Source organism: Saccopteryx bilineata, chromosome 3 (assembly GCF_036850765.1).
Source record: "Saccopteryx bilineata isolate mSacBil1 chromosome 3, mSacBil1_pri_phased_curated, whole genome shotgun sequence".
NCBI classification, from domain to species: domain Eukaryota; kingdom Metazoa; phylum Chordata; class Mammalia; order Chiroptera; family Emballonuridae; genus Saccopteryx; species Saccopteryx bilineata.
In genome coordinates this window covers 244946555-244968295 of record NC_089492.1, presented here as the reverse complement: position 1 = coordinate 244968295, position 21741 = coordinate 244946555, and the positions used below count along the sequence as shown (strand labels likewise).

At 44.4% G+C, this 21741-nt stretch overlaps 1 protein-coding gene and 1 non-coding gene across 3 annotated transcripts in view; one reads left to right on the top strand and one right to left on the bottom strand.

Moving 5' to 3' along the window:
* DAB1 (DAB adaptor protein 1) overlaps positions 1-21741 on the bottom strand; it is a 320452-nt gene that overhangs the window by 195669 nt on the left and 103042 nt on the right. The window lies entirely within an intron of this gene.
* Positions 11379-11484, top strand: LOC136332724 (U6 spliceosomal RNA). The gene has a single exon (XR_010730882.1). It is a non-coding gene; the product is annotated as a U6 spliceosomal RNA (small nuclear RNA).

Genomic DNA, 21741 nt, shown 5'->3' with positions numbered 1-21741 from the left:
TTTTCCTCAGACCACTAGGAAGCTGAGGATCAAGTCCATAGCCCACCCAAATAGACACAGGGCCTATTGCATGATTTACCTATCATCTATTTCCTTGTTTTCATAGTTCTCTAACTAAAATTCCTTATAAATGTAAGCATCACTATAAACCCCCCTCACATCACCTTTGCAGCAAGGTAGGGTACTAGACATCACATTTTATGTAGCAAGTTGTATACGGTTCTGAGAAAGGTATGTTCCAAAGATGTGTGTGTGCTGTGGGCTCATGGAACAGGATACTGAAAACTGGGGCCTTCCTAGGAAAACTGGGCACACGGCCACTGCTTGGACCATGCACCTCCCTGGGGGAGGACAATGCCCTCAGTGGTCTGCTAACTTTCTTCTGACATCTGCAAGCCAAGGTTGGGCAATACCCCACAAACACTCACAAGGGACATTACAGTAGCAAATAAAACCATTAGGTTAATGTCTGAATAAGGTCTGGGGTGAGGGCTAGAAGTACAAAAGCAAAAGTTTCCAAACGGAAAGGAAACAGTCCTCCTCCATTATCCCAGGTACTTCAGTGGTCACTTCTAAAAGACTTGACCAAATTTAGCAAATTGGTTATATTGTACTATTTCTCTATGAAGAAAGCTAGTCTCTCTGATCCCTACGTCAGAGGGCACCTTGCCTCCTTAGGCTGAGAAGCAGTCCTGCGCCATGTGTGACTACATCACCATGGTCTGTGAAATCAATACAGAAGTGGTCAAGAGCATTGGCAGGAAAATCAATGGACATACATCTAAGAGAACCTCTGCAAGAAGAATCCGGAGAGGAAACATGGAATCCAAAGAACATAGGCTGAGAAGTCATTCCAGCCTGTGCTCAAATCCCAGTTCCTCCACCTGCTGACTGTGATCAAGACAGCTGGCGCCAGCCCTGGCCGGTTGGCTCAGCGGTAGAGCATCAGCCTGGCGTGCAGGAGTCCCGGGTTCGATTCCCGGCCAGGGCACACAGGAGAAGCGCCCATCTGCTTCTCCACCCCTCCCCCTCTCCTTCCTCTCTGTCTCTCTCTTCCCCTCCCACAGCAAGGCTCCATTGGAGCAAAGATGGCCCAGGCACTGGGGATGGCTCTGTGGCCTCTGCCTCAGGTGCTGGAATGGCTCTGGATGCAGCAGAGCGATGCCCTAGATGGGCGGAGCATCGCCCTCTGGTGGGCATGCCGGGTGGATCCTGCGGGAGTCTGTCTGACTGCCTCCCTGTTTCCAGCTTCAAAAAAATGAAAAAAAAAAAAAAAAAAAAAGACAGCTGGCGCCTCCTCACTGAGCCTCACTCTGCCCCTCCAGCTGCGTAAGTCTTGATCTGAGTCCCTCCAGTGATGTCACAGGCAGAACGGGTTTCAGAAAACAACAAAGTGGTCAAAGAATTCGGAGGCCTGTTATCAGAAACATTTTGTAAAGAAGGAATATTTCCATGGGTGCTTCCTAAGATTGTAAATTATCAACAAGCATTTGTTGCAGGGAGGAATGATTTATCAAGGATAGAGTATTCAATTCAACTCAGCCAGTAGTTGCTTAGCATCTACTACCTCCTGGGCACTTAGGGGCTGGGGAAACAGGGATACACAACATATAGATATCTAATACTGACAGGTAATCAACAGTTCTAAGTGAATATGCAAAACCCCGTGGCAGGAAAAGGTCACTATGTGGTGGGCACACAGAGGAAGCACAGCTTGGGAGGTCAGGAAAACTTTGCAAATATATATATATATTCATATATATATATATTCATTCTTATCCTCCTTTACAGCAGACAAAACTAAGGCTAGAAACAAAATTAACAAATTAACTAGCCAGAAACTTCTTGCCCAGTCCTTGCTAGGCTGGGATTCTACCCAGAATGTCTATCTGGCTCTTCACCAAAATGGGGAAAAGGAATGGCCAGTTACACTTGTTTGAAAAAATACCTAATATCCATTTCACTTTCCAAACTTTTTTGTATCACTTAAGAGATTGTATTTTTTTATTTTTAATTGAATTTATTGGGGTGACACTGGTTAACAAAATTGTACAGGTTTTAGGTGCACAGTTCCACACCACATCATCTGTACTCTGTACTGTGTGTTCACCACCACCCTCAACTCAAGTCTTCATCCATCACCATTTATCCCCCACCATCCTCCTCTTAAGAAGTTTCAAGCCATACAAATGATCCCAGCTGGTCTCTCAGCAATGACTGGATCACTGCTTCCCATTGTATAAGAGGAGAAGGAGGGAGAAGGAGGGGGAGGGAGGGAGGGAGGAGGAAGAGGAGGGAGGGAGGGAGGGATAAATAGAGAGAGACTCTCTTCAGATGCAATAATCTCCATTCTGCTGTCTGTACCAAACCAGGCAAGCTTGCCCTGTTTCCAGCAAAGCCTTTCAGAGGTGTGCTCTGTGCCCTACCTGAGTAGGGTGCTGACACCTCTCAGGCAAACTGTCTCATTGATAATCCACATCACAATTTGTTTAATTCATCCAATCAAATACATAGACCACCCTTTATACTCTGAACTGAAAATCTTCATCATGAGTCATCACTCTGTGATAACGGCTCAACATGTGTGCTCTACAGGAGAAAGCAGGGGGGGAAAAGAAATTATAAATTGAACTTGGGGGGAGACAAGAAAGTATCCCAGACTAAAGAAAATCAGCAAGACAAGAATTTGGCTCACAGCTAATTGGAGAGTGTTTCATAATGACCCAGAGAAAAGTCACTGAGAGCTGTCATTTGGATATTCTCACACCTCATTTATCTGATGTCATCAAGGAAGAGGTACATGTGCGCATGCGTGCGTGCGTGTATGCATGTGTGTGTACATGTGTATATGTGAGATATTCCAAGAAACAGTCAAAGCCCTGGTCCTTTTACATCACATCTCCGTTGCTTCTCCTTGTTACTTTCTGGTCTTTGGGTTTTCTTCAATTTTGTTTGTCTCATTACCTGAAAGTGTTCCATTAACCAAAAATTCCAGTAAGAATCTTGGGCAGTGTTAGACTTTACTCTTTGCCTCACTCACCACATTAACACCTCAACACTACTTCAATAAAATGGAGTTAACATTTCTTGTCTTTTTTTTTTTAATTCAGTGAGAGAAGGAGAGGCAGAGACAGATTCCTGCATGCACCCAGACTGGGATCTACCCAGCAAGCCCACTAGGGGGCGATGCTCTGTCCATCTGGGGCATTGCTCTGTTGCTCAGCAATTGAGCTCTTCTTAGCACCTGAGGTGGAGGCCATGAAACCATCCTCGGTGCTCAGGGCCAACTTGCTCCAATCTAGCCATGGCTGTGGGAGAGGAAGAGAGAGAGAGAAGGAGAGAAGTGAAGGGGGGAGGAATGAATAAGTAGATAGGCATGTCTCCTGTGTGCCCTGACTAGGAATTGAACCCAGGGCATCCACATGCCAGGCCAGATTAAGTACTCTACCACTTAACCAACTGGCCAGGGCTCATCCCTTAAGTCTTTACTAGGTACCAGGTACTTGGCTATAACAGATCATCTTAAAATTTTTTCTCACTAAATCTTCCTAATGATACCACAGGGATAGTTATTAATTTTCCTTCAGTTTAAAAATCAGCAAGTGCAGTCAAAAAGAGTTAAGTAATTTGCCCAAGTTTTCACAGCTTAGAAGAGAAGTGAAGATTGGGGGGAAAGAAATTCAATTGAGGTCTTTCAGACTCTACCTGACCTCCTCACTCCTCTGCCCTAAGCAAGGCCCTCATTAGTTCTTGTTGGGATAAGCACATTGACCTCCTAATCGCTAATCTCCTTACCTCCTTGCATTCTACTTTTTCTACCACAAGAACTTTGAGGCTGATGTCACGGGAGTGTCTTTCTCCAAGCGGGCTGACCACAACGCATAATAGCTGACATCTGGGAAATCATATAAATGCAGTCTTTTATCAACATCTATCAGAGAGAAAGCAAGAACATGGTTTCCTTGCAATCAAAGCGCTGAAACCTTGGTCTCACAGATCCCTCTTTACCCCAGGGAATGTAGCAACCTAGTTATCGACTCAAATTATTCTGACCTTCCAAGGTCAAGTCCTGTTAGCCCTTTCTAATCCAAAAATAATTAGTGGATAACAGACCTGGAGTTGTTGAGATGGTTATTTGTAAGCAATCTCTTGTCTGGAGCAAATGGTTTTGCAGGAATCACTAACCCTAATAGATGCTCCCAAGCATTTGCCACCTGCTTTCCTGAGTCCCTTGTCATCTCTGACAGTAAAAGGGCAGGAAGGTCACAGTGTTGATCCCAGAGATGCAAAGTTGCCACCACATTGTCACTACTGAAGAGAATGAGGCCCCTCCACCCACCATCTGGAGAGGAGACTGGGTGGATGGGCACAGGCATTCTAGGGAGGAAAACGGGAGATCTATTAAAAAGAAAAAAAGGTGTGTCCAAAAATGGGGTACTTGGTCAGCTCTAGGAAGTGTTTTATTATTTGTTTGCAGGAATAGCAGAAGAATAAAAGAAACAAAACCAGCATAAGGGACCTCCATGGCCAGAGGGATCCTGCAGGATATACAGGAGTGTATAGCAGCTAATGTTAGGACTGAGCAGGGGGAGGTCTAGGAGCTGAAGGCATAATGCTCAAGTTGTTGTTTGTAGCTGCACAAATCTGGACACACAAGCAGGCCCCAAAAGGGCAGTTACTTTATAGCAGTGGTTATCAAACTTGAGTGCGCATTCAAATCACCTGAGGGCTTGCTAAGGAACGGTTCCCTATGCAATAGGTCTGGGGTGGGTGCCTGAGCTGTGAGTTTCTAACCAGTATACAAGTAAGGCTGATCTGCTGGTTCAGGGGCCACACTTTGAGAACCATGTTTCAGAGAAGAGAAAGAAAGGCAATTAGGGAGGAAGCCAGCTTTAGCTTCCCAGTCCGTAAAGATGGTCACACTCAATCTTCCCATTGAGTAAGTGTGAAAGCAGGCTTTGTAAACCACGTTTTATTCATGAAGAAAACTGAGGTACAGAAAGGTGACTTGACCTGGTCAAGGTCTCACAACTAGAAAGAAGCAGAACCAGGATCAGCAGCCAGGTCTTCAAGATCTTAAGACTTCTCTAATTGTTGTTCCCAAGAAAAAGCTCCAGCTCCAGGTGAATCTCAGAAAGACCTGTTAACTCCTGAGACTACTCTGTGTTTTGTGAAATGCCTATTCAGAACTTCCCTCCAGTAAGAAACAATTCAACCCACCTCCACAAGTCTTTGTTGCCCAAACCCAACAGACCTAAGATGAAATGCCCAGAGGAATGTGGATCCATCACTCAGAGATCATCCCAAAGGGAGAGAATAAGGAAGCAGAACCACACGCAATTCAAGTTGGACTCTCTGTTGGGGGTCTCCAGCCTGGTGTCCCACACTGCCCATGGAGGGCAGCCAGTGACTTAACTGTCTAAGCGCAAATTGGGGGATCTTTCAGAATTACAAGTTGTTTTTGGTATAAAAGACTATGCATCTGATCTAAAGACTTCAGATACAGAGATACCTACTCATTTGCCAGAGGCTGATGGGCAAAGTCCCTTAACTTCCTTGAGTTTTAGTTTCTTTGTCTGAAAAGCAGAACTATTCATGTCAGCTACGTTAGGTCACAGGGCTCCTGCAAACCTGGGTGAGATGACGCTACTATGTGCATACTTGGTGCGCGTTGTTAGCTGCCGTAACAGCGCCCAGTGAAAGGAATCACGTGTATGTTACCTGGGGGCTAATGAGAAAAGAACTTTTTTAAAGGTATTCTCCACTGGGGACCTGACTGGCTTCTTTACGTCAGCGTTCTGCATTTTATCAAAAGCCATCAGCTTCCCAGCCACGGTTTTCTCATCTGAGATACGGAGATGCCGGCGCCTGTGAGACCTCACAGCATGGTGCAGTAGTCTATCATTTTGTACTGTGGCAAACTTCCCGACCTTCGAATCTGTAGGGAATGCTTGAGGAATTTCAAGACTCAAAACCAGAAGCAATCAGCAATAATTGCAACCCAGTACAGTCTACATGGGGTCTCATTGTTCATTAGTCCTTCCATTGCCACTGGCTTGTTTCTCGAGGATTGCCCTAACTGTGCCCTCTCAGACCCTCCTGAGGCAAAGCTCTAAAACTCATGTCCTCCTTCCTTGTTGATGGTTTAACCTCATCCTCCCCTAATTCCCCTCTGGTCCTAGAAAGTTAAATGGTGCTTTACAATCACCATTCAATGGGCTCCACTCAAGGTTTCGTGCCACAGACACCTCCAAAACCATGGTAGGAAATTAGTTTTCCATCTTGACCAAAATACCAGAACCCACCTATGAAAAGTTGAGTATTACCATGGTGCCTGAACCACTGGGGCAGAGCAGAGAAACAGGAGTTCTGGTCCTCACGGGTGGGCTGCTGAGGCCACTGAGCCCCGATTTCCTGATCTGTAACACATGGAAGATAATCCTTCCCCCTGCTCTCCCAGGTCGTGTGAGCATCAAAAGACAGGATGCGTGTGAAACTGAACAGAAATCCATCCTGTAACGGCAGCACTGAGAGAGCTAGGACCATAAATATAGTCATAGTTCTCAGTGTCAAACACCTAGGACAGCCTGGTGGCTGAGGGAGCAATGCATAGGCTGCACATGTGGATTCACATCCGACCTCTTCCACCGACTCGATGTGTGCCTTTGGGTAAGTAGTTCAATCTCTCTGGACCTCAGGTGGCTCATCCGGGAAAGAGAACTAAATGAGTTAAAACGCTGAGGACAGCGCCAAGCACGGAGTAAGGGCCCGGTGGGGTGGAGCCACCCCGGCAGACAGCAGCGTCCTCCTCCTGCGGTGCGGCCCTTCTCTTTCTCATCACAGCGCTGCCATTGCGTGTTCTCCACCCGCTGTGAGTGCTCTGATGAGTGAGTGCCTTCCTGTCCCTTCTTCAGTGAGGGACACGGGGTCAGTGATGTATGGGGGGTGTGCTGGGGGGGAGGTTAGCCTGCCCTTGATAAAAACCTTACCGTTCCATTATCATGTATATAAGTGCCAACCAATCTTTTCTGTATGGACTTTAGAAAGATCTCAATTTCCTCTTTGAATGAATTATTGAATTAATTAGTGTTCACAAATCAATTCATTTATTTTTTATTTTTTTGACAGAGACAGAGAATCAGAGAGAGGGACAGATAAGGACAGACAGACAGGAAGGGAGAGAGATGAGAAGCATCAATTCTTTGTTGAGGCTCCTTAGTTGTTCATTGATTGCTTTCTCATATGTGCCTTGATGGAGGCTGGAGCAGAGCAAGCGATCCCTTGCTCAAGCCAGCAACAATGGGGTCGCATCTATGATCCCATGCTCAAGCCAGTGACCCTGTGCTCAAGCCAGCAACCTTGGGCTCAAGCTGGTGAGCCCGTGCTTAAGCCGGATGAGCCTGTACTTAAGCTGGCGACCTCGGGATTTCAAACCTGGGTCCTCTGCATCCCAGTCCGACACTATCCACTGCGCCACTGCCTGGTCAGGCGCAAATCAATTCATTTAAATAAGAGTTGCCAACTGCAGCATAGAGAAGAGCACGGTTGCTTGAGTTAGACCCTTGTTCCAATCCTGGATCCAGCAGTTATTAGTGAGATGACCTCGGGCAAGTTACTTAACTGTGCCTGTTTCCTCATCTGCAAAATGGGTTTAACAGTAATTCTCAGTTCTAAGGGTTAGTGTAACAGTTAAATGAGTTGCTTCATACAAAGTGCCCAGAAGAGCCCCGGCACACTGAGTAAGTGCTGGATATTTTATGATTTGATGCTTTTCCTGGTGCCTCAAAGACAGGGAGAAAAGGAAAGGCTTTGATGACTGATGAAAGGAAAAGAGCGATCCTGCTCCATGACGACCAGAGATGGCTCTTCCTTTAACATATGTTGTCACTTTTGAAAAGTTCCTTTTCCTTTTGGGATCTTTGATAAGAAAAAAATCCACTCACATTTTAGGTTTATACAATTCATTCCTCTCAACGGTGCCGGCCCCCTTAGCACATCTCCAAGTCTCGGTGCCAAATCCATGTTCTCATGCCATCTGAGATGCACTGGCCTGGGTGCTAGTGGCAGCTGTGAGCCATGCAGAGAACCTAGTTCCACAGGAAATGGGGTGCGAGCGCAGCTCCAGCCGGGAAACCATGGAACACAGCCACGCCCACTGCTGGCCCCAGGAATTACCATTTTTGGGTGCAACCAGCACAGTACACTGTGGCTTTGCCTACAGACAGATGGCAGGACAAGAGGCTTGTTATCCTCCATGTGCCTATTTGTAACATATGATACTTAGTAACACGGGGACTAAGGTCTTAGGATAATGAACAGAAAGTGACTAATGAATAGAAGTCATCTTGCCATGTTCTACCTTCTATAGGATGTGAGGACTTAATATAATCTTACCTGATCTGTGCTTTGCAGTCAATCAGAGTCACAGTGGTGCTACTGTTGACAAAGTATGTTCACTCCCTCATCCACCTATCATTAGTCATCAAATACTCACTGAGTCTAGCAGAAGCCAGAAAATAATTTACGGGGTCCAAGTAACAACTTAAGGTCCAACATGATGGATGGCCTAGCCCCGTGATGGTGAACCTTTTTATAAAAATCGCCCACTTTTGCAGTGCTGGTCAACCTAGTCCCTCCCGCCCACTAGTGGCCGGTCAAGCTTTCATGTTGGGCCAATCACGGCTCTGTTTGGTTGCTCCACTACCACCTACCATGAAAGCTGGAATGCCCACTAGTGGGCGGGAGGGACCAGGTTGACCAGCACTGCAAAAGTGGGTGGTTTTTATAAAAAGGTTCGCCATCACGGGCCTAGCCTCTTTTTCTTGTTCTCACCATTTCAAACACTCAACATGGGGTATCAGTTGATGCTAACAGGTTATCTGTTTACTACTTAAGGGCACTTTTCTGCCCTCATTCAAAGTCTATTATTGAGGACCTGCAGCACATTAACAGTAATAAAGAGATCTTCCATCCACCAACTGCTTCAGGTGTGCAAGGCTGAGCACTTAGTTGCACTCGCCTATTCATTCCTCTCGGGAACAGGTTGTCCTCACACCATCATATTGCCATTTTACAGGGAGGGAAGCTAAGGTCGAAAGCACTGAAGTAACTTGTGCAAGTCTCAGATGTTGGAGGTGCCAGAGCTGGAGATTGAACCCAGTTCTAAATGCAGGGTCACTGGAGCCTGAACTGCCTGTAGTCGCCACCAGCGAGATGGAAAGAACAGTTTGAGGTTTGAAGTCAAACCTTTTCCTCAGGGTGAGACTCTGGGCAACCAGCCTCTGTTTCCTTGGCCTAGAAATGGGAGGATAGGGTGGTGGTGAGGACAGAAGGAGGTGCTTGCATGGAGCCCATAGGAGTAGCACACACACGCAGTAACTAGGAATAGTCCAAGTGCACAGCCTTCTAGGTAGGCAAGGTGGCTTCATATTTCTCTTAAAAAGGTAAGTATGCCAAGTCAAATAAGCCAGATTAAAAAAGAAAAAGAAAAAAGAATCTGGCCCTGCCTAGCTGGCTCAGTGGATAGAGTGTTGGCCCATAGTGCAGACATCCTGGGTTCAATCCCTGGTCAGGACACACATGAGAAGCAACCATCTGCTTCTCTTCTCCTCCCTCTCCCACTTTTCTCCTCTTCCCCTTTCACAGCCAGTGGCTTAGTTGATCCGAGCATGGCCCCAGGCACTAAGGATAGCTTGGCTGATTCAAGCATAGGCCCCAGACAGAGGTTGCTGGGAGGATCCCAGTCAGGGCACATATGAGAGTCTGCTTTACTATCTCCCCTCCTCTCACTTAAAAAAAAACAAAACAAAAAATAATCCAAGTTGTATGAATTCATCAATGTAAAATTGGAGAAAATAAAAGCTAATCTACAGTGACAAAAATCAGATCAGTTGTTACTTGAGGATGGGGAATGGGAGAAAAGGGCAGGAGAGAGGAACAAAGAAATTTTGGAAGTGACAGATGTTTAGTTACCCTGATTATACTCATGGTTTTACAGATGTGTACATGTGTCAATGTGGATCAAATTGTACACTTTAAATATGTGCAATTTGTTGTATATCAATTATTACCTCCATGAAGCTGTTTTTTTATTTGTTTGTTTGTTTTTAAAAGATTTTATTTATTCATTTTAGAAGGAAGACAGAGAGAGAGAGAGAAGGGGGGAGGAGCAGGAAGCATCAACTCCCATATGTGCCTTGACCAGGCAAGCCCAGGGTTTTGAACCGGCAACCTCAGCATTCCAGGTCGGTGCTTTATCCACTGCGCCACCACAGGTCAGGCCATAAAGCTGTTTTTATAAAAAGCATTGCTGGCACATGAGCGTCTCCTCTCTGTTCCAGGAGGGGCTGGCTTCACCTCCGTAGCTCAGGAGGCCCACTTACCGTGGCTCCACACCCAGAGCTGGGGCTAAGTTTGCACAGCTCATGTCTCCTCAAATCTGGGTTTTCTTCCTTAGTTTGTCACATTGCAGGAGGAGATGACCAGGCAGTGACAGTGGGAGATAAGTGGGTGCTTGGCAAACATTATTTGATCATTTGAGAAAGTCTTGGACAACATAATGAGGAGAAGCTTTTGTTAATGAAAGAGCTTAAATAATTCTCAGTATAGGTTTAGCCCAACAATGATCAAGAGCAGCGATTTTCAACCGAAGTGCCACAAGAATTTTTAAAATATGCAATACCTGATTATTTAGTCAGAGGCAAAATGACAACAGCCAACACAACAATAGCCCTCTGGTGTAAATGCCTTGTCTTGAACCATAAATATGTAGGTCTTATAATAGAGTTGTATCTTATGGGTCATGTTGAATAATCTGGTTGCATTTGATTGGTTAATACTTGGTACCAAAGTCCTTATATACAAGTATAGGTACCTGATCTTTTTTTTTAATTTATTGATTTTTAGAGAGAGACAGACCATTCAGTGATTGATTCTTGTGTGTGTCCTGACCAGGGATCGAACCCATAACCTTGGCATATTGAGACGATGCTCTAACCAACTAAGTGCTCTGGCCAGGACAGGCACCTGATTCTTTAAAACATCACTTTGGAGCAAAAAGGGTAGGTAATTACTATTGCTATTTACTTTTTTTGGAAATCAATCAAAATTATACCTATTTTTTGTCAGATCAGCAAAAATATATTTTTTTGGTGTGCTGCAGAAATTTAGTAATTAGTTTCTGTGACCATGAGATAAAAAGGGTTAAAATTCGCTGATCTAGACAATTGTGTTTAATTAAGGTCATTTTTGTCACTTAAGTCATTGGGCATCTCTTAATGGAGTCAACCAAGCTAAGTGGCAATGAAAATTCCAGATTATTATAGTTACCACAAATATGGCCATCATTCAGATAAATCAGAAATTAAAAGTACTTCTGAGTGCTTGCTCTGGCAGCATATATACTAAAATTGGAACTACACAGAGAAGACAGCATGGCCTCTAAGTAAAAATGACACACCAATTTGTGAAGCATTCCATATTTCTTATTTGACTTTGGGTGATGGGCACAGAACACAATCAACAGTTCAAATGCTATAGAAATGTTTACCTGAAACCTATGTATTCTTATTGATCAATGTCACCTCATTAAATTTAATTTTCTAAATAAAATAAAAAAATACTTCTGACTTGCAGGCACATTACAGTAAGTGAGGAATCAATAATGTTTGATAAAATCCTTTTTGCTTGGGCAAAACTTAGCCTTTATGTAATCTGAAAATACACTTTTATTTGTCATTTGAAAGCAGGGAGCCACCATACAAGATAGATGATAACTGATATTAGTAATAAGAGAAGCTGATATTCACTGAGGATTTACCATAGGTCAGGCACTTCCGAAGTGTTCCATGGGTACTGGCTTATTTGACCCACACAACAGATCTATTACGTAGACTGATACCATAAACCCCATTTTAGAGATGAGAATATAATGGCACAAGGAGTTCAGTAACTTTATTAAAGCCACACAGCAGGAAGGAGCATTTTCACTATTAATAATAACAGTGATTGTTTCCTTAGCACTTACTATGTTTTAGAACTGTGCCAAGCACTTTATACATTTTATTTTTAAAAACTGATGTTAAAATCACAACATGAACTAGGTCCAATTATCCCCATCTTGCAAGTGTGGAAACTGAAGCTCTAAAATATTAAGTAATTCATTCGAGACCTCACACCGTTAATTAGTAGTAGAGCCAGATTTTGGAACCAGATTCATCTAATTCCAAATCCACCCACTACTCATTAGAGCACATCGCTTTAAGTCCCCTTTGAATCCAGTCCCTTTCTCCAGTCAGGAAGGTCTGTTACTCAACCAGAAGGGACAGACACCAAGAGGCACAAAACATGTATTTAACAAAGAGGATAAAACACCTGTTTAACTTCACTTGGATAATTTAGAGTCAGTTATTTTTAAAGCCCAAGGAATGTAATCTTACTCATAGAAAATGCTTTGGAAAGCAATAAAGTGAATTAAATTAAACTATGTTTTGAAGGTGATGATTTAGCAAACTGCGGTAGTGTTAGTAAAAATGAAATAGAAGATCTCTTTGCATATCCTCTCCCCAAAAAGTATCGCAGAAGAAACATTCTTTGCACATAAAGTAATGAGAATATAATACATATAATAAATATAAACTACACTAAATGAAAACTTGCTTTTCCCATCAACTCTGTCTGCCAAACCTACGCCAATCAGGCAGAAGGTTATTAAAATATGAGCTGGAAGAAATAAGAAGGGAGGTAAACAATTTGTAACAGCTTGGATTCATTTACATACCCCCCCTTTCTTGGACGTATTCTACTCAATGCTAAACGTTTACTAGCACCCGCCATGTTACAGAATAAGGACTGTGGAGCTGAAGGACCGATGCCGCCCCCAAGGAATTCAATCTCGCAGGGAAGGCAGGCATGGTCCTAAGGTGAGATAATTAAATAGAGTGTAATAAGGTTTCTCAAAACCTATATATTTAGAATAAAATCCTAAGTACTGAGTAGGGCCCCCAAGACAGTGAGTTTAGAGACTCATCTCCTCCTACTTTCACTACATCCCAGGAACAGAAGCTGCTTTCAGTGTCCCAACTACCCTAACCTCTTTCACCTTCACACTCTCTGTCCTCCCACTTGGAATGCACCTGCGCCATCCATAGTCTAGCCTTCCATATGTGCATGTGCGTGTACACACACACACACACACACACACACACACACTGATTTTTCCTGAGAGAACGAAGGAAGGATTTCCAGAGGAAGTGACACGTCACGTCAGCTGGCATCTCGAGGAGGAGGTGAGGTATTTCAAAGTAGAGAGAAAGGAAAGGCAAAGAAGAGACAGAAGATTCAAGATTCAGCAGGCGGAGGTGCTGAACTATGAAAACACAGGGCTTGTTAGAAGGATGGAGGGAAACATGAGGTGCTGAACGTGTGGGGCGCAGAATGAGACGGAGCATCCGCGGGGGCCCAGTTCCCAAGGGTCTGCCTGTCAAGGTCAGTACCCTGCCATGAACCCGCAGAATGGGAATGAGGGCATTGGTCTTACGCAATTTGTTTCAAAAGAAAAGACCTCTGGCAACTGTGTGGAGGAGAGATGAGATCTGCCCAGACAAGGGAAGTGAGGCCGGGGGAAGGGAAAGATGTTCTAAGGTTACACTTAGTGAGGACTGGAACCTGGACCAGAAACCACTAAAGAACTTCAGCAAGGAACAGAACAACAGAAACTGCTTTGTGCAGCCACAGCTGCATAAGGGCTGCTCCAGAGAAATGTGCCGACACATAGAGGGAAGTGCATCTCGCTGGGTGAAACCAACTGCAGCCATGACGGCTGTGAGTAAGCAGGAGGCTGTGGGCCACGTATGGATCATTTCTCCCACGTCGCCCTGGTACAAGAACAACTCTGACTGTGGGGAAATCATGGGTCATCGACCGGGCAACTGTGGATGTTGGGAGAATATAATTGTTGCTACCAAAGCTTCAGCAATGTATAAAAGAGGGAAATGATGGAATTTAGAGTCAGAGTAGGTCAACTGCTGCTCCATGACCAGCTCTGTCACCTTGGATGATGGAATGTTATGTCTCCAAGCCCACGATTCCTTGCCTGTCAGAGGAGAATGACCTCTCTTTCACAGCAAGAAGTGACATAAATGCACATGGAAAGGGTCTGGAGCCCAGTACTAATAAGAGACAGCATATTGAGGAATCCAAATCCGGCCAAGATGCCAGGTACAGTCCACTCGAGACTCCACGGGGGGAGGACAAGGTCTGAGGGCGTGTGCGGGCAGGTTGAGAATCAGGGCTTAGTGAGAAGGATAGCTACAGGGGAGTCGGGGAAAGTCCATGAATCTGAAGAGTCCCCCAAAAAGGGAGAAAAGAGATAGGGCAAACCCAACTATGATTTTCCCTCTAACAGATTAATTTGCTAAGTATTTGTATGAACAAACATGCATTATGCACCTAGAAATATATCAAAATCAACTCTCGACATTACAGAATAATGCAGACCAAAACTTCTCTCAGAAAGCTCACAGCAGATTTTTATTCCAAGGCAAGCACCATGTGATATGAGGGGAGACAAAGAAGAGTCTTAGCTTGAAAAGCTTGGGGAGGGGAACGCAAGGATGGCTTCCTAGAGTCGTCGTCCCTCCGAGAGGAGTCAGTGCTGAGTTCTATCATCTGAGCAGGAGTCGGTAAGGCTGGCGAGGGCTGAGGGAAGGGAAGCAAGGGTGCAGGCATGATGTGGGGGACACACTGTGAGTTGCACCCTGACCCGAGGTCACTCGTTTCCATCAAATAGTGTGTTTAAGCTACTAGAAAGCATTCTTTTATCATATGCCGGGTCACAGCAGGCAATGAGGCAGGGGCAGGGGCCGTAGCATCTTCCTGTACAGAACACGGAAATCTTCCTGCAGGACGTAAGCAGCAGGGAGAGGGTTTAAAGCAGGGGACTGACGTGATTGCTTCAATTCCCCAAGGAAGTGAATAACAAATGGGAGCCAGAAGAGAAGTCCTGGTGTGTCTTGCTCTCCTATCAATCCTCATATTAATTACCTACCTGACCTCTAAAGCAATCAATGTCTAAAAACCGAAACAAAACAAAACAAAAAAACATGTGAACATAAACTAAAACAGTAGTTCTAAAATTGCTGAGCATAATAGATCATCACTATTTCCTGAGCTAAATTCTTGGGTTCTAGTCCTGCCTCTGCCATTAGCAAGCTGTGTAACCTTGGCAGGTCACCCAAACTCGTGCAACCTATGAGCACAGCTGCAACATACGGGCATGGGACCAAGAGGTCTCAGTCTCTTGGTGATCGTCACTGTCAGTGCCATAGTTCTAAGAGGACTGTGCGGATCAATACTTCATTTAACCAAGTCCTTACTTCAAATTATAGCATCAGAATAACTAAGCAAGAATTTCTACCTCCTTTCTGAATACTACCTCCTCGCACATGTGGAATTACTGGTGACTATGCTCCCGTCTTTCCTTTACGACTTTTATTCTTTCACAATTGTGGTTCTGTTGCACCCTGACCCGAGGTCACTCGTTTCCATCAAATAGTGTGTTTAAGCTACTAGAAAGCATTCTTTTATCATATATTTATTGAACATATACTGTGTGTGCCAGACACTGTTCTAAGCACAATGGACAAAAATCAGCATGGTCTCAGCACTCATGTAACATGTAGTTCAGTCTGTGATGGGGGGTGGGGGGAGGTGGCAAAAGATGATTCATCTCACAAAGAAATAAAATGCTTGTTGGTATGTGGTATGTGGTGGTTACCAGCATGTGGTTTGGAGACAGAGTGCCTGGGTTCAAATCTGATTTTTGCTGCTTCCCATGACCCTAGGCTTCAGTGAGTCTCTCAGAGCCACACAGCTAAGCAACAGCAAGCGCTGGGTCTTTAATCAGAAGCCACTGCTTCTTCTGAAAAGCCATGGGGGGGGGGATACAATGAGACTACCTTGCCATTGCATTTCTGTACCTTTGTCAGTGAAACCCCCTTCCTGCTTGGCACATGGTGGGCATACATGGTAGGCTTGAGTAAGCATTCATTCTTTCATTGTTAGTCAAACAACATTCACTATGTGCCAACCATGCTCTCTGGGAGCTTAGGTTTGTGTGTATGTGTGTGTCTATGGTCTTTGCTGAATGACATTATCCATCAACTTCCAATCCTTCCCAGGAGCCAGTCCATTCAGACTCATTGCGCACGATGAGCGTTTTCTGAATTCTATCAGCAGGACTAGCCCAGATCAGAACCTTTTCAGCACTCCTTCTACATGTTGGTCAGAACCTCCCACATCCCACGTGATCTGGCTCCTGCCTACCTCTCCAGAATCACCCTAGCCTTCTCTCAGGGCCTCGAAGGCTCACAGCGCCTTGAAGACTCACAGCTTTGTGTTTCTGTGAGGTCTTCTCACAAGCTCTTTCCCGAAACACACTCCGTCCCCTACTTGTGCCCATTCTCAATCAACTGATCCCAAGTCACTCTTCGGGTCTTACCTTAAATGTCACTTTCCTGAGAAGCTCCACCTTCCTGGACTTGACTGTCAGGGCTCTCTCATCTATGCTCTGATAGTGCACCCTATGTTCAAAATGCATGCAAAATGCACGCCAGGATGGTAGTAGGAACTGAGAATTCAGTATGAACAAAACAGACAACATTCCCTGCCCTCATGGAAACTTCCTGTCCCGGGGAATGTGGCATATTCTCCCAGAACTCTTACGCCAAGAGTAATTATTGTAATTATTAGGCAATCGCAATAACATATTTTAATAATGACAGAGCATTTCTGTAGTTAATAACCTGAACAATCATTAGCTGGCTGTCTTTCATACTCAGTTGGAATATCTACGGGGATAGAGGGTGTTTTCGTGCTCAGCACTCCATCTGCAGAGCACAGCACAGAGCCTGACAGTGGGCAGGGGCTCAGCGAGTTAACTCTATGGACGTTCAGATGAAACATGGATGTGTGCCTGCATGAACAAACAACTGCAGTTGAAATTTCCAGAGCATCTTACACAAATTGATTTTTAAAATAGGTTAAGGAAAAAGCAAGCTACCATTGTCACAAATTCAAGTAATTCGCCATCTTTAAGAATTCCTTTCCATCTCTGCCGTGTGGTTCTCATACTTCTGCCAAGCAAAGGTACTTCAGAAGGAGCCACAAGGTAGTAATTATCCCCTCCCATAAGCCTATAGTTTTAGGCAGCCCTCTTCCCCATCCTCGCTTCATTACTGGGTTTCTGAGCTGAAAGTGAAAGGCAGGTTTTTTTTTTTAAAGCTTTGGCAATTTGGAGGCTATAGTTAGCATATAGAGACTGTGTTTGCAGGTGCAAAAAAATACATTTTACATACATACAAAGTACAGGGGGTCAGGCTAAATCCTTTGAAAATGTCACCTTACATCTTTTTATTTTATTTTCCTGAATTTTTGATGAGGATAGATTTTTGTCGGGTATGCTGCCTGATTTAATAGCACATTGGAATTTGGCAATTCCACTTGGGGACCCATTGAAATGCAAAGAGAGGCCAGGTCTATTAGTAGGATTCCTATACCTGCATTCACTCTGGAAAAAGAGAAACTGTAAAGAGAAATTAACCACTTGAATTACCAATTGAATCAAGATTAGAAACTAGAGGATGGGACGGAGGGTGAGATTCACTCACTGAAATACTAAAAAAAAAAAAAAGAGTATCATAGCTGCACTTCCCATTTGGATAGGACTTCACAATTCAGAAAAGCATTTCTTTTTAAACATCCATCCATTATTTCATTCCATCTTCATTGAAACCCTGTGATTAAGTTATCACACTAGCAAACAATGTCTTTTTTTTCTGTATGAATCAGATGCCATTCCTTTACTTTAGTAAGCTCAGAGGAAGCCTGTTGCTTTTAGGATGGAGTCCAAAATCAAGGCTCAGCTTATCTGAACTTAACCCACCTTCACAATTATGCCTCTACCATTCATTTATCCTCCGGTAATAAACACACATGCACAGTCCTTGCTTACCAAGATCTTCCAGCAGGACAAGGGAAGATTGACAGTCAGCCCAAGCACAAATCCCCAAACAGGGACTCCTGATGGCAAGAGAACTTAGCTTGGCCTCTGACAGTTGAGAGCTGAGTAGACGGACGAAACTTAGAAGAGCAGGTGGGGAGTAATGCAGAGATGTATGCAGGCACAGGGAACAACAGTTACGAAGGAATAGGAGGTAGAGCATCCCCCTTCACCCTCTCCCCAGCTATAACCACACAGAATAGCTGTCCCGCAATGTCCCACATCTCCAAGTCTTGGACAATTTAACAGAAAGATCCTTTTATTCTTTCTCCACTAGATAAACTCTTACTCATTCTTCAAGTTCCCTCTCACGTGTCATTTCCCTCTTTGCTTTTTCCGCTTCTCCGTTCAGCTTTCCCTGTACATCTAGCCCTCTGCACCAGACTACAGGCTCCCTGAGGGCAGGGAGAGTGCAGTGCAGGACTGGACAGAGGCGTGTGGGCAGCGCGCTGGGACTCAGTGCCTGAGAGGGAAGGGGCCCTTGGGGAGGTGGGAGCCAGTTGCCCACGAGACTGGCTGTCACCATGCTGCCCACCTTGCTCTTCTCAATGGTTCATGTGACAGTAGTAGTGTGGCAGCTAGAGGACCAACTGGGTCAGCCTTGAAGCTAAACGAACCAAGAATAAACTGACCAGTGGGGATCCTTGTACAATCTTTACTTGACAACAGGCAGAGGCCTCAGGGGTGAGCCATCAATGGCCGGCTTATTGTGTTCTGTGGCCTTTGCACTGAACCACGCTGTCTCCATTCCAAGCCAAGCTCACAGTTATGGATTTTTCACTTATGTCTCTCAGTACCTATTTCCTTGAAGGACATACATAACACAACCTGTTCTAGTTTTGGAAAACGGATGGCAACAAGGAGATGTGTCTTGCTAGATTTGGCTCAACCATTTCTTAGAGCAGTGCTTTTAAAAAGATACCAGTAGATTTTCTTTTTTCCAATTAAATAGTACCTAGAAATCCAAACATCTAAGAAAGATAAAACAGTTCTTTTGAAATGGGAGTGGCTAACACTGGATGCCATTTTTCCAGGGTCCCCCTTGACCTCCGACCTTGAGGCACCTCCACAGACCAAAGGTTCCACAGAACAAAAAAAATGAAAGCATCCATCCAGAAAAGTGCCAGGTGTGGGTATCAGCAGGTCTCCCAGGGTCGCACTCAATCCAGATCTGAAACGTTAAGGGGGCAGATCCAGATGTACCGTAGTGGAGTTGGACTTGTGGCCTGAGCATTTATTTGATGACATGATCTTAGGAAAGTCATCTCAGCATCCTAAAGCCTCAGTTCCCCTCTAAGGATGGTAGGTAGGGATCATAATAAAGGCTTGGCTGGAATCACCCTGAGGATTAGATAAAATGTATATAAAGTATTTCATTGAATAGGCAAGCCACAGATATGAACTGAATTAGCATTTGTGATTAAGGCTGATGTGCTATTTATTATCGCCATTTACAGTTACCAAAGGGGTCTATCACTCACTGTGATCAGATATATGCCTAAAAGGCTATGAAAAATGGCAATAATTCTTCAACTCCCCCACCTCCATTAAAATACAAATGGTAACACTAATTTTAAAGAGCTTTCAACACAAAGAAAAAAAAGATGGTTGGAACAATTTCTCATGTGAGCCTCTCACCTTTGAAAAATAAGGTGGCTTTGTGAGAAATTAAAGCCCATCCATTTGGGGGTGTTAATGGAATTCAGAGAAAAGGGCTCCTTTCTGAAGGCACTGGAATCCTTTGTGTATTTGCTTATTATTGCAGTGTTCCTCAGTTGTCGTAAAGCACAAGGGGAAAGCCTACCTGCATGCAACACAAAGGAGGATTTGTGAGACCCTCTAATGACAGGCAGGGTCCCTGCATGCCTAGAAACCAAAGCCTCTCAGAAAATTTGGTTTCCTGGCAGTCCTACCCCAATACTGATTGGCTCAGCGGTTCTCAACCTGTGGGTTGCGACCCCCGCCGGGGTCGCAACCCACAGGTTGAGAACCGCTGGATTGGCTGGTTCAGCCTCATGTCACTCCTTATCCTTCCCAATGAATATTTATTGTGTACCTTCGTTGGGCCCGGCTAGTACAGAGCAATGAACAAAACAGGCATGGTTGCCACCCTCTCTGAGGTTTCATGAAGGTACATATTAGGGGATGGGTACTAAAATTCTTCCCACCACAGCCCCAAAAGTCAGTCTTCTCAGTGAGAAATCAGCAGCTTTTCTTACTTGGAAATATGTAGAACTAAAAGTGATTGACCATCCACTATGTGTTGGAGATGCCGGGTGCATAAATACGTGATCTCATCTAATTTCCACAACCATCACAGGAGATTCCTCCTGTCTCACAGATGAGAAAACCAAGTCCCCTAAAAGACGCCAAGTCCCTTGCTCCAGGTCACACTGTTACATAGCCTACCTGAGACTGTCTGATCTCAAAGAAGATGCCTTTTCACTACAACCTGCATCTGCAGCACAGCACACTGGCTTCACAAACCTAACTGCACTGTTAATGAAATCACGTGCAGCGTCTTCAAGTACGCTCAACAGTGCACACCAAATGAGGGCGGCAAAGAGAAACCAGCGGCTCTACATTTAGAAACCTTGTGCCCTTACTGGCTTTTCTCTTTCGCTCTCTCTCTCTTTTTAATGCTCTCTCTGATAACAATTCGCTTTATTCTTTTCAATGAGCATTTATCCAATTTCAAATCAATGAAAAATAATGCACATTTTTCAACAAGTTTACATTAAGCGTCGCAAAAGTGCTTATGTGCTATTTAGTGCTGATGGTCCGGGAGCAGGGAACACATTTGAATGTGTCGTTAATTGAAGTCAAGAGGTTAGCAGGAAGCTGGTTTTGTTGGGTAATTTAGGTGAGTAAGAGCTGGTTAGAAAGGCTTTGGGAAAGAAGGGCTGGTGGGGAGGCAGGGAAAGAGGAGGAGGTGGAGGGAAAGACGATATGCTTAGCAAATAAAAATGCAACTAGATCTTTAAGCTTCTGGAAATGATCTATTTTATCACCACCCTCCTCCCCAACCTGGAGGATGAAATGACACCTCCATTTACCACACTGCACTCGACTTGGCACTCATAAACTGTACGTGCGTTCTATTGCCAGCTCCACTAACTCTGCCTTATTGGTAAGATCTGTAATATGGGAACAGTCTAAGATTCTATGAAGAATAAAAGGCAGAAAGTTCAACACCAACGGGCTTATTTTTACCTTTCCTGAGTATCTGTTAAAATCTCAGGATCCCTGTGTCTTCTCCCACAGATCCGTCACTTCCCATCTGTTTTCTGTCCCTTTTAGGAGACAAATCAGTACCATTGTATGCCTCAGGAAAGTGTGTTGAAGCTCACATCAGAATTTCACAGTTTCTCTTGCTTCTAAAGCACATGGGAACATCTACAATCCTTTCGGTTTTCCTGCTGGCCTGTGTCTACAGATCAGAACCAAATCCCAAGCATAGGGTTCTATCAAGAGCCAGCAGACAAAAACAAACAGGGAAAAACACTCAGGTGTTTTAAAATCAGAAAGACCCGAGTTTAAATCCTCCTTCAGTGGTGAGCCTCACATATCAAACAGGGTGTTGTAACAGACAAAGCGTCATGCCTTGTGTAGGATGTCTGACACATGCTGACCATTCTAACAATATACTTACTTATTTTCATTATTAACAAAGACCATTTGCT